General features: G+C 44.7%; 1 protein-coding gene across 1 annotated transcript in view; it reads left to right on the forward strand.

The window, feature by feature from the left end:
• Positions 1 to 13374, forward strand: part of LOC145404465 (ras-related and estrogen-regulated growth inhibitor-like protein) — a 392258-nt gene that overhangs the window by 262524 nt on the left and 116360 nt on the right. The window contains exon 4 of the mRNA XM_080275991.1: positions 1924 to 1969. The gene's annotated coding sequence lies outside the window, so the exon portion shown is untranslated. The remainder of the gene's footprint in view (positions 1 to 1923; positions 1970 to 13374) is intronic.

Genomic DNA, 13374 nt, shown 5'->3' on the forward strand with positions numbered 1-13374 from the left:
AGGTGTTCACAGTAGAAAAGAAAAAGGTCTTGAGTAGATAACCAGAACAAAAATAAGAAAGATGGCCTTGGGCAGAAGTAGTAAGGCAGAGAGATGATGTCAGGAGGTACTGTACGAGGAAGTATACAGGAGAGATGTGTGGAAGGAGGAAGTAGTAGCAGAGGTGGTGTTGGGAAGTACGAAGAATTATACAGAAGAGTTATGTGGAAGAAGCAATAGTAGGTAACCAGAACTTCATGTTGCTTGTTGACATTACGTGGGGAATAACCTGAAAGAGATTAAAGAACATTAGCATCAGCATCACCATCATCAACACAAAACGAAAACGAGTATCATGGTGGTCTACAGTATCATCATCATCATCATCATCATCATCATCATCATCATCATTATTATCATCAATTTTCTATTCTTCATCATCTTTGTAATCATATCATCCAAGCCTAATGGCGACGATAATAATTATAGTGATGATGATGATGATATTACGTGGTATCCCTTTTCATGAGCATAATGTAACACTCAGGCTATGATAATGATGTTGATAATGGTGATAACTCCAGCAGTCCGATTTTTTATTTATATCTTGCAATGCCTAGACGATTTTATTCACCGGATAAAGGTCTGGAACAGGAAGGGTTATATCAGCTACCATTAACCCCTTCTATACTGAGTGTTTTCCCCTAGTTATAAAAAGTGTCTGAAAGTAGCAAGAACACACACACACACACACACACACACACACACACACACACACACACACACACACACACACACACACACACACACACACACACACACACACACAACGAATTAAAGACATCGATAATAATGATGGTAATGATATTATTTAGGGCTTCTCTTCATACACCTAAAAATGGTATAAGGAAGAAAGGATTATAATGATGATAATGATGATGATGATGATCCTACTTAGACTCGCTCTCCTTCCTCCTAGTACCATCTAGCAAAACAAATACTCTATATTTACTTCCACTACTTCCTGGTTGTACTCCTCTCTCTCTCTCTCTCTCTCTCTCTCTCTCTCTCTCTCTCGTGAAGGAATCCATGTGTGTACTTTTTAAATAATGTGTATGCACAGTAAGTGAATCTGTGTGTGTGTGTGTGTGTGTGTGTGTGTGTGTGTGTTTGTGTGTGTGTGTGTGTGTGTGTGTGTACCTGCCTTGTGTATGGGCTCGGATGTGTATCCACGTGTGTGTGTGTGTGTGTGTGTGTACTGTATGTATGCACAGATGTTTACACAAATATACCTTCACTTCTGTCTTAGTAGCACTCAGCCGCGTGTACCTGTGTGTGTGTGTGTGTGTGTGTGTGTGTGTGTGTGTGTGTGTGTGTGTATACTCTGCCTCCCCTCATAGCATCACTCAGGTGTTCCAGCCTCGTGACCTGAGCGGAGGGGGTGCAAGGATGAATAAGAGGGGAGGGAGGGAGTGGTAGTCAAGAGGAGAGGGGAGGGGTAGCAGAGAAAGGGAGGGGAATAGGGGGAGGATAGGCAAAGAAGGTAGAAGGGAGGAGGAAAAGATGGGAAGGGGAGGGGATTAGAATGCAGAGGAAACCAAGAAGGAAGGAAAAACTGCAACAAGAAATTAAGAACGACTTGCACCACCCTTGAGGCTCAGGCAAGGCACTTCCGCAATTTGTTATGAGGAGAGAAGCTAAGAAAAGAAGTACTGGTTCTCATTATATATATATCTCTCTCTCACCTCGGAGATAGAGAGGGAAGATGAGGTCGAGAGAAAGATTATCCAGCAGTTCTTTCCACCTTTATCTCATTTTTTCTTAGTCTGTCTGTACAAAATAAGAAAGTCGGTAGCAAGCTCAGTCACGATGGACTTTTGAGCAGATTCATAACACTATATTTATCCCGATGATTCAAAGATCTCTCTCTCTCTCTCGCTTCAGATCCAAAGGGGCGCCTGACACTCACACCTCAGTCGACTTCTTATTGGTGAGTAAAATCTTGTGGTGGCAGGTGAAAGAAAGTTGGTAAGGCAGTCCAGGGGGTGAGGTGAAGATGAGAAGAAGGTGACAGATGGGAAGTGGGTGGAGGTGAGAGTGGAGGAAGTAGAGGGTGAGACTGAGAGAAGATGAGGAGGGGGGAGTAGGTGGAGGTGAGGGTGGGGGAAGGTGAGGGTGAAAGTGAGAGAAGGTGAAGGGGATGAATCTGCCTCACTGTGCTGCCAGGTTCTGCAGAAACGTTTGGACCCTCCAGACAAACGTTTTCAATAAGCCTTTGTTTTTCACCTGAGTTTCTTTACGGCATTAGTAGAATTAGTGGTAGTAGTAGTAGTGGTGGTGGTGGTAGTAGTAGTAGTAGTAGTAGTAGTAGTAGTAGTAGTAGTAGTAGCAGCAGCACCAAAACATAATTGTGGTTTTTGCTGTTTCTGTTATTATTATTATTATTATTATTATTATTATTATTATTAGCAGTAGTAGTAGTAGTATTCACTCATCTTAAATATCAGGACCAACTTGCCTAGTCCCCGGGCTCCTACGCTTCTCATGGGGCAACGTAGGATTGGATGACGGATGGATGGATGGATGGCTTATTGGTAGCATATTAGTATTAGTATCAGTATTAGTATTAGTATCAGTATTAGTATTAGTAACAGTATTAGTATCAGTATTAGTATTAGTATTATAATCATTCTAAAGTTAGTGACTATCATTCAGTTTAGAAGGGATACTCCCCGTGCAATAAGGGGAGAGAAGCAATCTTTTTTAACTTCTACGGGAGGATGATGTTGCTTTCTTTACTTTGTACTTATGGTAGTTTATATTCAGGTTACCGGAGACTGCGCAGGAGCTATCTCGGATCACCCATCTGCGCACATGAGGCATTTTTTCCGTCGAGAACACTTCCTAGCACCTTTCCCTAAACGATTTATTTTGCACGTCTTATATTAACTCCTTGAAAACAACGTTGTCTTTTACTAAGGCTATGTATATATAGACTTAGGCCTTTTAGCTTTCATTCTTGCCCCACCAGACGTCCTGTAGTATTGGAGGTATCAATGAAAGTCGTCAAAACCCTCCAGTTATTCAAGTATTTAAAAACGTCAGCAAATCTTTTATCAGTATTTTCTCTGAGGGAGGGCATATGAGGAGATATGGGGAGAGGGGACTAGGTGGAGGTGAGGGTGGGGGAAGGTGAGGGTGAAAGTGATAGAAGGTGAAGGGGAAAGTGTCAGATGGTGAGGAGAGGAGAGTGGGGTGAGGTATGGGTGAAGGAACATGAAGGTGTGCGTGAAAGAAGGTGAAGATGAGAATGAAGGGAGGTGACAATGACAGTGATGGAAGCTGAGGATGAGGGAATAAGAAGGAGAGGGAAGTTTGGAGTCTGCGGGTAGTGAATGTGGTTGAGAATTGAACGTGGATCTGGAATGAGAGGTTCAGAGTAAGTAGAAGACGAATGAGGGTAAGAGAGAGTTGTTAAAGATGAAGGCGGGTGGAGAGGACATGATGAAGGCGTGAGTGAGGGTGACTGAAGTAAGGATGAGGAATATACGTGACGGGGAGCGAGGAGAGGAATCTAGTTGAAAATGATGGAAGGTGAGGATGAAAGAACAGAGATAAGAGAAGATGAGGAAATGTGAAGATGAAGGAAGCGCAGACGAAGACAGTGACTAAGGAAGCTGAGCCTGGAAGAATGTAAAGGAAGGAGAGGATGAGGGAAGGTGTGGGTAAGCGGTGAAGTAAGGAGAGGAAAAAGAAGGGCAAGAATGAAAGATGGTGAAGATAAATGAGAATGAGAAAAAGGTGAGGATCAGGAAGAGTAATAGAAAATGATTGGAGTCGATACTGAACGAAGTAAATAGTAAAGAAATGGGAAAACTACCTAATGTAAAGATGAGGGAAGATAATGGTGGAGGAAAGTGAAGGAAAGTAAGATAGGAGACAGGGTGAAGGGAGGTAAGGGTGCGAGTAGGGTGCAATGAGAGTACGTTGACGGGGAGACTTGTGATCAGTGACAGAAAAAATGGGAGATATAGGAAAAGTTGTGACAGGGTTAGCCACAACATTATTAAGTACATTTCTCATAATTTATTCCTGTTTGCCGCCTAGTTTTCATCAAGCATCAGAGAGATCTTTCCTAGTGAAGGGTTTAACACCTTCTTTTCGATTGTGTATATTTTTTCACATTAGTCTGGCAACTGAATAAATGTTTTTAAACTTCGGAAAGACCTAAAGTACTTAACAGGTAGTGTTATTTCCAATCTCTCCAGCTGAAAAAGTTTAGATTATGTTAAATAAAATCGTTATTGTGTTGAAGTCACAAATAATACACCGGCCTTTGTGACAATAATTATTTTTTAAGTAGCTGTAATTCTAACACCGAAATTGCAAAGTTTCCGTGTCAGCAACAAAGGAGGTAAGGATAAATATTTACAACTTTTTCTAAAACATACTCAAAGTTGATCCATTGTTCTGAATTTTTGCAAGTTGGTAATAGAGGTTAAGATGGCCTATTCGAGCGGGCTGAGTCATATAAAAAAAGGTTAAATTTTCCCCTAGAGATTGAAGCAATAGATTTCGATGACAAGGATGCCTCAAATATGGCCTGTCTGAGCGAATCTGTCGAGCCAATTTAGACATATTCTTACTGACATGATTAACGTGACTCGAAATGGGGTTAGGTTCGTCTAGGAAAGTAATGTACTGGGAGACTTACGCCGAATCGCACGTTCCGATTTTGCGGGCTGCCTTTACCTCCATATAACCCAAAGCAGTAAACCGACTGACTGTGTGAGGCTAGAGTGACTGAAAGCGAAAGTTGATCAAGACAAGAAAGTGTACAGTATGTGGGAGGTTGAAAGGAGAGTAATATCAAAACGAGGTGAAAAGACAAGGTATAAATGTGGAAGAATATTTGAGAGATGAGGTAGGCTGTTGCATGGTATCGGGACAGAGTAGTAATTATGTGAAAGGCAAAAGGACGAAGGAGTAGACGATAATGGGACAGAGGGACATGCAGCGTATGTTGGAAGGAAGTTAAAAGACGAGGGAGAAGCAGACAATGCAGGATGAAGGAACAAGGTAGGAAAGTAGGTGTGGGAGGATGATGCGTCGTAGAATATGGGGGCGGAACTAAGTAAGAACACATAGCCTTGAGTTTTTTGGGGTTAGTGCCGCTCCTTACGTATTTGTACATCAGAGTGTAAACAAATAGATTAAAAAAAAATATATATATATAAAACTTAATATAATAATGACATTCTCACTACCTAAATATCAGTTGGCTCTTTACCTAATTATGTCACGCATCAGCCTAAATGTTTGTCTTTTTTCATTTTTTTTACCTCAGAGGTCTTTACTCGAAAAGATGGAAATACGTAAGTGTTTCTCTCTCTCTCTCTCTCTCTCTCTCTCTCTCTCTCTCTCTCGGATGCCTGTCTCTTGGTGCGGCGTCTAGCAGTATTATAGAAGAGACAGAATTCCAGTATTGTTAAAAGTTTAAGCACTGACACCACTCTCATTCTCCGTTTCCTCTTGCCAGACGCCGTATCCAGTGAGGGGCGTCCTTGCTCTTTCTTCTGTTTCTGAAGGTTCATAATCTTTAACAATGCTACTGACGTCAATTAAGTGACGCGCAAAGACATTTAATTAACCAGCACCCTTGCAGTGAGAGCTGCAGTGGCCATGAAGAACAGGAGCTTCATATTAGGAGGAAGGTTGCTAGTTGCGATATAATGTGCATGTGTGAGATGTTGGGAGGCACTGTTACACGAATAATTATTAGGATATTTTGAAGTATTGCTAAGTATTTTGTGGTGTGCGCTATGCTGTTATAAAACGTGGTGTCGTTACCCCATTGCGAGGCGAGTGGTTGTTACAATGTTTTTACGATATTGTGGGATTATGAACATAAATCTGCTTACGCACATTGTGTGTGTGTGTGTGTGTGTGTGTGTGTGTGTGTGTGTGTGTGTGTGTGTGTGTGTGTGTGTATCTGTTCCCACTATATCTCATGAACGGCTTGAGCTGTCAACATGAAGCCTTCAAGGTATCAAGATATGGCCAAAATCTTGGCCGAGTTCGAAAATGGGTACTTAGGGCCAAGATCAAGGTCACCAAAATGGCTGCCAAAGGTCAACTAGTTTTTATCATCCGCTTTATCGCCATTTTATCTCATGAACGGCTTCAGCTATCAACATGAAACCTTTAGGGTATCAAGATATGGCCTAAATGTTGGACTTGGCCAAGAGCAAATTCTGGAGGACGATTACCATTCGGCTTCCGAATGTTTTTCTTTCATTATCCAGGTTCGAATCCCGGCTGGGGCAGGGAACAGTTTAAGAATCTGAATTTCATAAAAAGCAGACTTTCCTGATCTACCAGATGACCCGCCGACATGTCATAAAAGTACCCCCGCTAATACCAGTACACCAGTCCTGTTTGAGGCAGCCCTAGCATGTATTCAATATGGACGGTGGGTGTTGGAGCCGAAGTGGTGACATGTGGAGATGTAGGAGGACTACTGGTCCCCAAGGACGACTACTGGGACTTGGGAATAGGCCCTGAAGTCTTTGCCCAGTCGGACACGTTTTATATATATATATATAGATAGATAGATAGATAGATAGAGATACACACATGTCCCGTCTTTTTCACTGACTAGGGCGACAACGAAGCAAACTTCAAAACAACTTTTTATCGTTGTGAATGCAATTATTGTTTAGATATCGAGAGCAAGAAAGGCTTCCCAGGGTTGGCTGGGTACACTGCCCTGACCTCATTACACAACAAACAAAACTTACCGCAGCTTAACTTTGCGTCATGTCATGGTGAAGGCCATAATATTCAGATTTCTGACAATGCTTCTTGGACGTTTTTTTGCATTACACTTCTCTCACCTTTCTCCTACCTTCCTCATACTTACCTCACACTCCTGCCTCACACCTGCTGACTCCCACCCCACACCTGTCACACCTCAGATTTATGCTACAACCTGACCACACTTGTTGCACGTAACACACCTGCCAACGCCTACCCAAACCTGCTACCATTCACACAACCGACACACTTGCTTCTCAGATGTGTCCCATACATATCCCACACCCACATCAGACACACCCCACACATCTGCCAAAGAAACCTACCCTACACTTAACCCACACTTCTCTCGCCTGCTACACCCCAACGCCAGCCCCCCACATACCACACTCCCACACACCTGTCCACACCTACCCCAAACCTGCCACATCCCTCATACCTGCCCAACACCTACCATACCTCAATCACCTACCCCAAACCTGCCACATCCCACACGCCTACCCCATACCTACCATATCTCATACACCTGTCCCATACCTGCCACACCCCACACAGCTGTTCCATACCTACCATACCCCCACACACCTGTCCCATACCTGCTATACTGCACACACCTGTCCCATACCTACCATATCTCATACACCTGTCCCATACCTGCTACACCGCACACACCTGTCCCATACCTACCACACCTCACACACCTGTCCCATACCTGCCACAACCCACACGCCTATCTTATACCTACCATATCTCACACACCTGCTCTCTCCTACCTCACACCTACCATGCTTTACACACCTGCCGCACACCCACTTGCCTTACACACCTGTCTCGCCCCACATCGTCACCATCCGCCACCACTCTCATAACACACTGATTCTTAACTTTCTACATTCTGATTCGACAACTTTCTCAGAAGCCCCTCCTCCTCCTCCCAGCCTCTCCTTTCTCCCAAACTTTTCTCTCCATCAACCCCAGCCTCCTAAGCCTTTTTCCTCTCTACCTTCTTCCTTCCTCATCCCCACACCTTACCCTCATTCCTCCTTTCTAAACCTCTCCCTCACCTACGCTTAGTCTACCTTCCTACTTCTTTCCTTAGCATTTCTGTTCCTTACCTATTCTCTCTCTCTCTCTCTCTCTCTCTCTCTCTCTCTCTCTCTCTCTCTCTCCTAAGCCTTTTTCCTCACTACCTTCTTCCTCCCTTATCCCCACACCTTACCCTCATTCCTCCTTTCGAAACATCTTTCTCACCTACGCTCAGCGTACCTTCCTACTTCTTTCCTTAGCATTTCTGTTCCTCACCTTCTCTCTCTCTCTCTCTCTCTCGTACAAATTCTTTTTTAATTTTACCCAGTCTTCTCGTTGGTAGGTGACGGGAGCTACCTATTCCTTCCTTCACCTTTATCATTCGTTTGTGTATCTCTTCCTCCCATCTTATTCCTTCCATCCATCCTGTCACTTTTATTACTATTTCTCCACTTCAGGCGGCTCTACAGTACACTGAGTGGTGAGCATAATGGTTTCCTATTCCCCCGGATCACATTTACAACGCTGGGTGGTAAACATAAAACCAAATGTGGGGGGATGTGGAGCCTACTTTATTTCCCCTGTTAACTGTATGGAGAGACGCAAATGCGGCGTTTATCCAGGAACCATCACACTCTTCCCCGCGCCTCCCAGTACCAAGATGCTGTCTGCCGCGGGGGAACATCGCTCCACTGCACGAGCGAGGCCTGCAGGGGCGATTGCATTCCTAAGGTTCATGGATCTTTTTGGCCAGGCAGATCGGGGTTAACACCAACAACCTACTCCTCCCCACCCCACTGCATCTCCCCTCTTTTCTGCCCTTCTCCCTCTCTCCTCCTCCTTACCCCTCATCTTCAACTATTCCCTCCGTTTCTCCACCCTTTTTCTCCATCGTTCTTCTAAACCATTCTCACTCATTTTTCTCCCTCATCCTTCTGTTTGTCTCCTTAACCCTTCTCCCCAGCCTCTACTCAGGAATTTTGCACCCATTTTCCGTCTTCCCCGCCTCTTCCTTACCCCTTTCCTTCTCTCCCTCGCCATCCTCCCTCACGTCTTCTCTTCCCCTCTCCGTCTCTCCCTCACCCTTCTCCATCACTCTCAGACATTCTATAGTCTTCGCCTCGCCTTCCCGTACTTCACATAACTCCCTCTTTATCTCCACCTCCCCTCCCTCACTCCTTACTTGAAAATTCTCCTCCATCTTCATCCTCTTCCACCCTGCATCCCAAACCACCCTCAGGAGGACATAAATGAAGGAACTAGGTCAAGGAATCCCAGACCTGCGTGAAAACTCATTTTACACGAAGAATGTGTGTTGGAGAGAGGAAGGCGGGAGAGGGTTAGAAGGGACGTGAGAGAGAGGGGAGGGAGGGGAGAGGGGAAGAGGGGAGGGGAAAGATATTGGATATGAGGAGAGGGGAAGAGGGGAGGGGAAAGAGAAGGGGACGGGAGGAATTAGAGCGAAGAGGGAAAAGAAGGAAGGAGAAGGAGGATGGAGAGGGGTTGTGTAGGGAGACGAAGGGTGGCAATGTAGACAGAGGGGAAGAAAAAAAAGGAGAGTGAGGGGGGAGAGACCAAAGAGAAAGAGAGAGAGAGAGAGAGAAAGAGAGAGAGAGAGATGGAAGGGGAAAGGGAATAGAGGGAAGCATGAGAAGACAGGAAGGGTTGGGAGGGAGAGGGGTTCATGGGAGAGAGAGAGAGAGAGGGAATGTGGAGAAGTACATGGAACACAAAAGGGAGTTGGGATATAAGGGTTGGGGTTGGAGAGAAGTGAAGTTCAGGGAAGAGAGGGAAGGAGGGGGTGAGAAAAAAAGGGAGAGGAAATAGAAGGAGACTTGACAAAGAAGGGAGGAAGGAGAGGAGTGCAAAGAGAAATGGAAGCATGGAAAGGAGAAAGGAATGGGTTACAATGAAGAAAGGGAAGAGAGACGGGGAGAAAGGAATACTGCGAGAAGCTGGCGGGGTATGGAGAAATGGGGGAACAGGAGAGAGGAGGGAAAGGAGAGGAAAGAGGAGAGCTGAGGGAAAGAAAAGGTTAGGGAATGAAAGGTGATAATGAAGGAAGGAGAAGCCGGGAAGAGAGTGAAGGAGAGGGTAAGTGCTAGTGATGAAGGGATAAACAAGGAAGTGGGTGGGAGAAATGGAAGAGAGAAAGGAAAGGGAGGAGATGCAGGGGAAAGAGAGAGATCCAGGGAAGGGGGCACATCTTTTTTCCTCCAGCCAGTCCTGGAAACCTGGAAAACTACATTCTGGACGTGTTAATTCCATGAGTTGATGAATGAGTTGGTTACCTCGCCTCTCCTCCAGTTCGCAAAGATTGATTTATGTTGCGGTGAGGACAGCTTTTGTGTGTGTGTGTGTGTGTGTGTGTGTGTGTGTGTGTGTGTGTGTGTGTGTGTGTGTGTGTGTGTGCTAGGGCCTAAACCAACAAAGCATCCCGGAAGTCAGAGAGAGAGAGAGAGAGAGAGACGACCTGGGGGTGCTTACCAACCTACTTATCTTCAACAGGTCACCTTGTCAACTAGAAAGGCAGGAGGGCTTAGCCTGGATCTACTGCAGGAAGAGGGCGTGGGAGGAAGATGTGTGTGTGTATGTGTGTGTGTGAGAGAGAGAGAGAGAGAGAGACAGACAGACAGAGACAGAGAGGAAGGGGGGAGATGTGGAAGAGCATCTGGGAGAAAGGTTTTGCTTGGGTTAGAGAGAGAGAGTGGTCCTACATGAGAGTTGTATGGGACTTGCTGTGTCTTCAGATGTGTGTGGCACAACAAACTACTCCACACCAAAGTTATCTTCAACACATTTAGCCTCTTCATTGAGGTGGCCTCTTAACCAAATCATTCTTGTTACTGTTAGACAATTTTCTTAGCTTAAAATATCAGCTTGAAGGGGCTTGATACATCCTTCCTTAACTAACAGGTGGCCCTCTTCGACTAAGTTAAATTTTCCGAGAAGCACCAGTAATACAGTAAATTACAAAAAGGGGTCATCGCACTGAAGGGATTAATCCTTCTCTTAATAGGGCTTTACGCAGCTCAGTATATTTGACTGATGGCAGCGATAACAACTAAATTCAGACATCGCCATCCAGTTTGGAAATGTGTACTAAGACAAATCAAATCATCTACTCATGGCTAGAATGAGATCAAATCGTCACTGAAGTAGACTACCTGAACGACTGCATCAAAGTTCAGCACCTGCAGCCCGAGGACGTCAGTATATGTCACCCTAATTATCGCTCGACCCTTTATTTAGGTTAGGTTTATGAAGAAGGGGGAGTAAGCTGGGGGGAGGGCGGTCAAATGATGGGTGACAGAGCGACATGGAGGCGTTTTGTCTGCGCCCACCCTTTACGGGATTAGGGCGTCGGGCTATAGATAAAGAGAGAGAGCATCCTTGTAATGACGGGGTACTGAAGCCTGTAACTACTATCCTTCAGATAAGCTTTCAAGAGTAAGTTTGACCAAAATCGCCTGGAGGTAGCAAGAGAACCATACATAGGGCGTCATTGGTGTGAAGAGTTAATACAGGAATAAATCATTTTCCTCCTATCAGTACTACAATTATAACATCTTAAAATATATATCGTCCTTTAGCCCACGTGTTAAGAGCAAGGTGGGAGAAAGTCACTCGGGAATCTTAGTCTCCGTCTTTACCTGTTGGAAATTAATGTACTCATACTTTTAGTCACTTGTGTTTTAGTTATTCTCAGGCCATGTTTTATTCTCTCTCTCTCTCTCTCTCTCTCTCTCTCTCTCACACACACACACACACACACACACACACACACACACACACACACACACACACACACACACACACACACACACACACACACACACACACACACTAACTCCATTCACTTGCATACATCTCCCTCATATTTATTAACTTCCGACTCACTTCACCTCATTCAGTAGCCAACACAGGTAACCACGCATGACCCGAGCCGTGCCTTCTTCAGGAACGTGTACCCTTGGCGTCACCACACCTTAATTAAAATCCAGGTACGCGCAAACAACCTCACCTGCACGTCCAAAAACGCTGGTCTGGGTTTGCAAAGGTGTAGGTAGCGACAAAAAACTGGAACTGTGACGTTGTTCCTCGGTGAATATTGACACGAGAAAGATTAATAAGAGAGAAGGTGTAGGAGGAAAGGCAGGAAGATGGAGTACACTGAAGATGAAAAGTGACCGTGTATAAGTGTGTGTGTGTGTGTGTGTAAGTAGCGCGTCCTTGCGTACGAACAGGAAAAAAGCTGAGAACTAATGTATTACCATACTGCGAGTAAGTGTTGCATTCTGAGCGCTCCTTCTTCTTCATTAGAGTCCTTCATACATATTTTACAGTCCTCCCTTTACATTGCTGAAGTCCCAACGCAATTTATACTTATTTTACTCACGATATGTTTTAGTCCCAGCTCGATTTTCTCGCCTAATTAAGCACTTTTTATTTTCCTCAGTCCCATCGCTGTTTTATCGCATGAGACCACCGCTTTTATTTCTCATAGTTTTATCGATACCTTGTCTTATAGTCCCACTACAGGATTTTTTTAATAGTGTCATCGCTATTTTACTCATAGTTTTACATAGTGTGTGTGTGTGTGTGTGTGTGTGTGTGTGTGTTTCAAGGACCGCCTGCCGTCTGATGGTTGCTAATCCATTGTTCTCAAATACACGTGTCCTAGTTGTCAGGCTGGGTACATCTAAAGCACAATACGCCCTGTGAAGATTCTATTGAGCACAGGGGTCAGTCGAGCAGGAAGGGTCATCCATGTCACAACCCTGCTCTTGCTTTGTGGTGTAGAGAGAACAACCTGAAATAATATTACTGATGGCTGTAACACCTTTGATTGACGAGAACTTTGTCATTGTATATTATAAGGTTACTTGCTCCCCAGTTAAACAAATTAATGCTGGCAGCCTCCCTAAATTCTGTATGAACGTAAATTTCCTCGGTGTACACTCACGAGCACTAATTTCTGCTCAAGAGTGCCCCCTTCCTCCCTCTGTATACCCAGGGAAGAGAGGAGGTCGGGGAACGAAACAACCCGCCTCTCCCTCTACTGAGTCTACTTCATCCCCCCCGCGAACACCCCCCTCCGCCCAGTCATTCCTGAAAGGCAGTAACACCTCGAGCTGACATACTTGATACTCTCGGTCATACTATTCTTGCACAAACATAAAACACTAGGATGTGTAAAAATTATATAAGTCAATTCGCTGCAGCAAAAAATTAATGCATTAAACGTTGACACTAAAACAAAAAACTTTAATTGTGTTGGTCTCTGTAGTTTGAACATTCTCTCTCTCTCTCTCTCTCTCTCTCTCTCTCTCTGCCTATGCATATGTTTGTATGTCTCACTGTCACTTTAAACGCCACTGTCTGTCTGTACTGCTAACGATCTCTCTCTCTCTCTCTCTCTCTCTCTCTCTCTCTCACACACACACACACACACACACACACACACACACACACACCACACACACACGCAACATGTGCTTGTGCGTAGGTGAGTGCATGCAGGTGCGTGCGTGCGTGTGCTTGCGTGTCGGT

This window comes from Coenobita brevimanus, chromosome 63, assembly GCF_032717465.1.
Source record: "Coenobita brevimanus isolate Jiangsu-jjx chromosome 63, ASM3271746v2, whole genome shotgun sequence".
Taxonomy (NCBI): domain Eukaryota; kingdom Metazoa; phylum Arthropoda; class Malacostraca; order Decapoda; family Coenobitidae; genus Coenobita; species Coenobita brevimanus.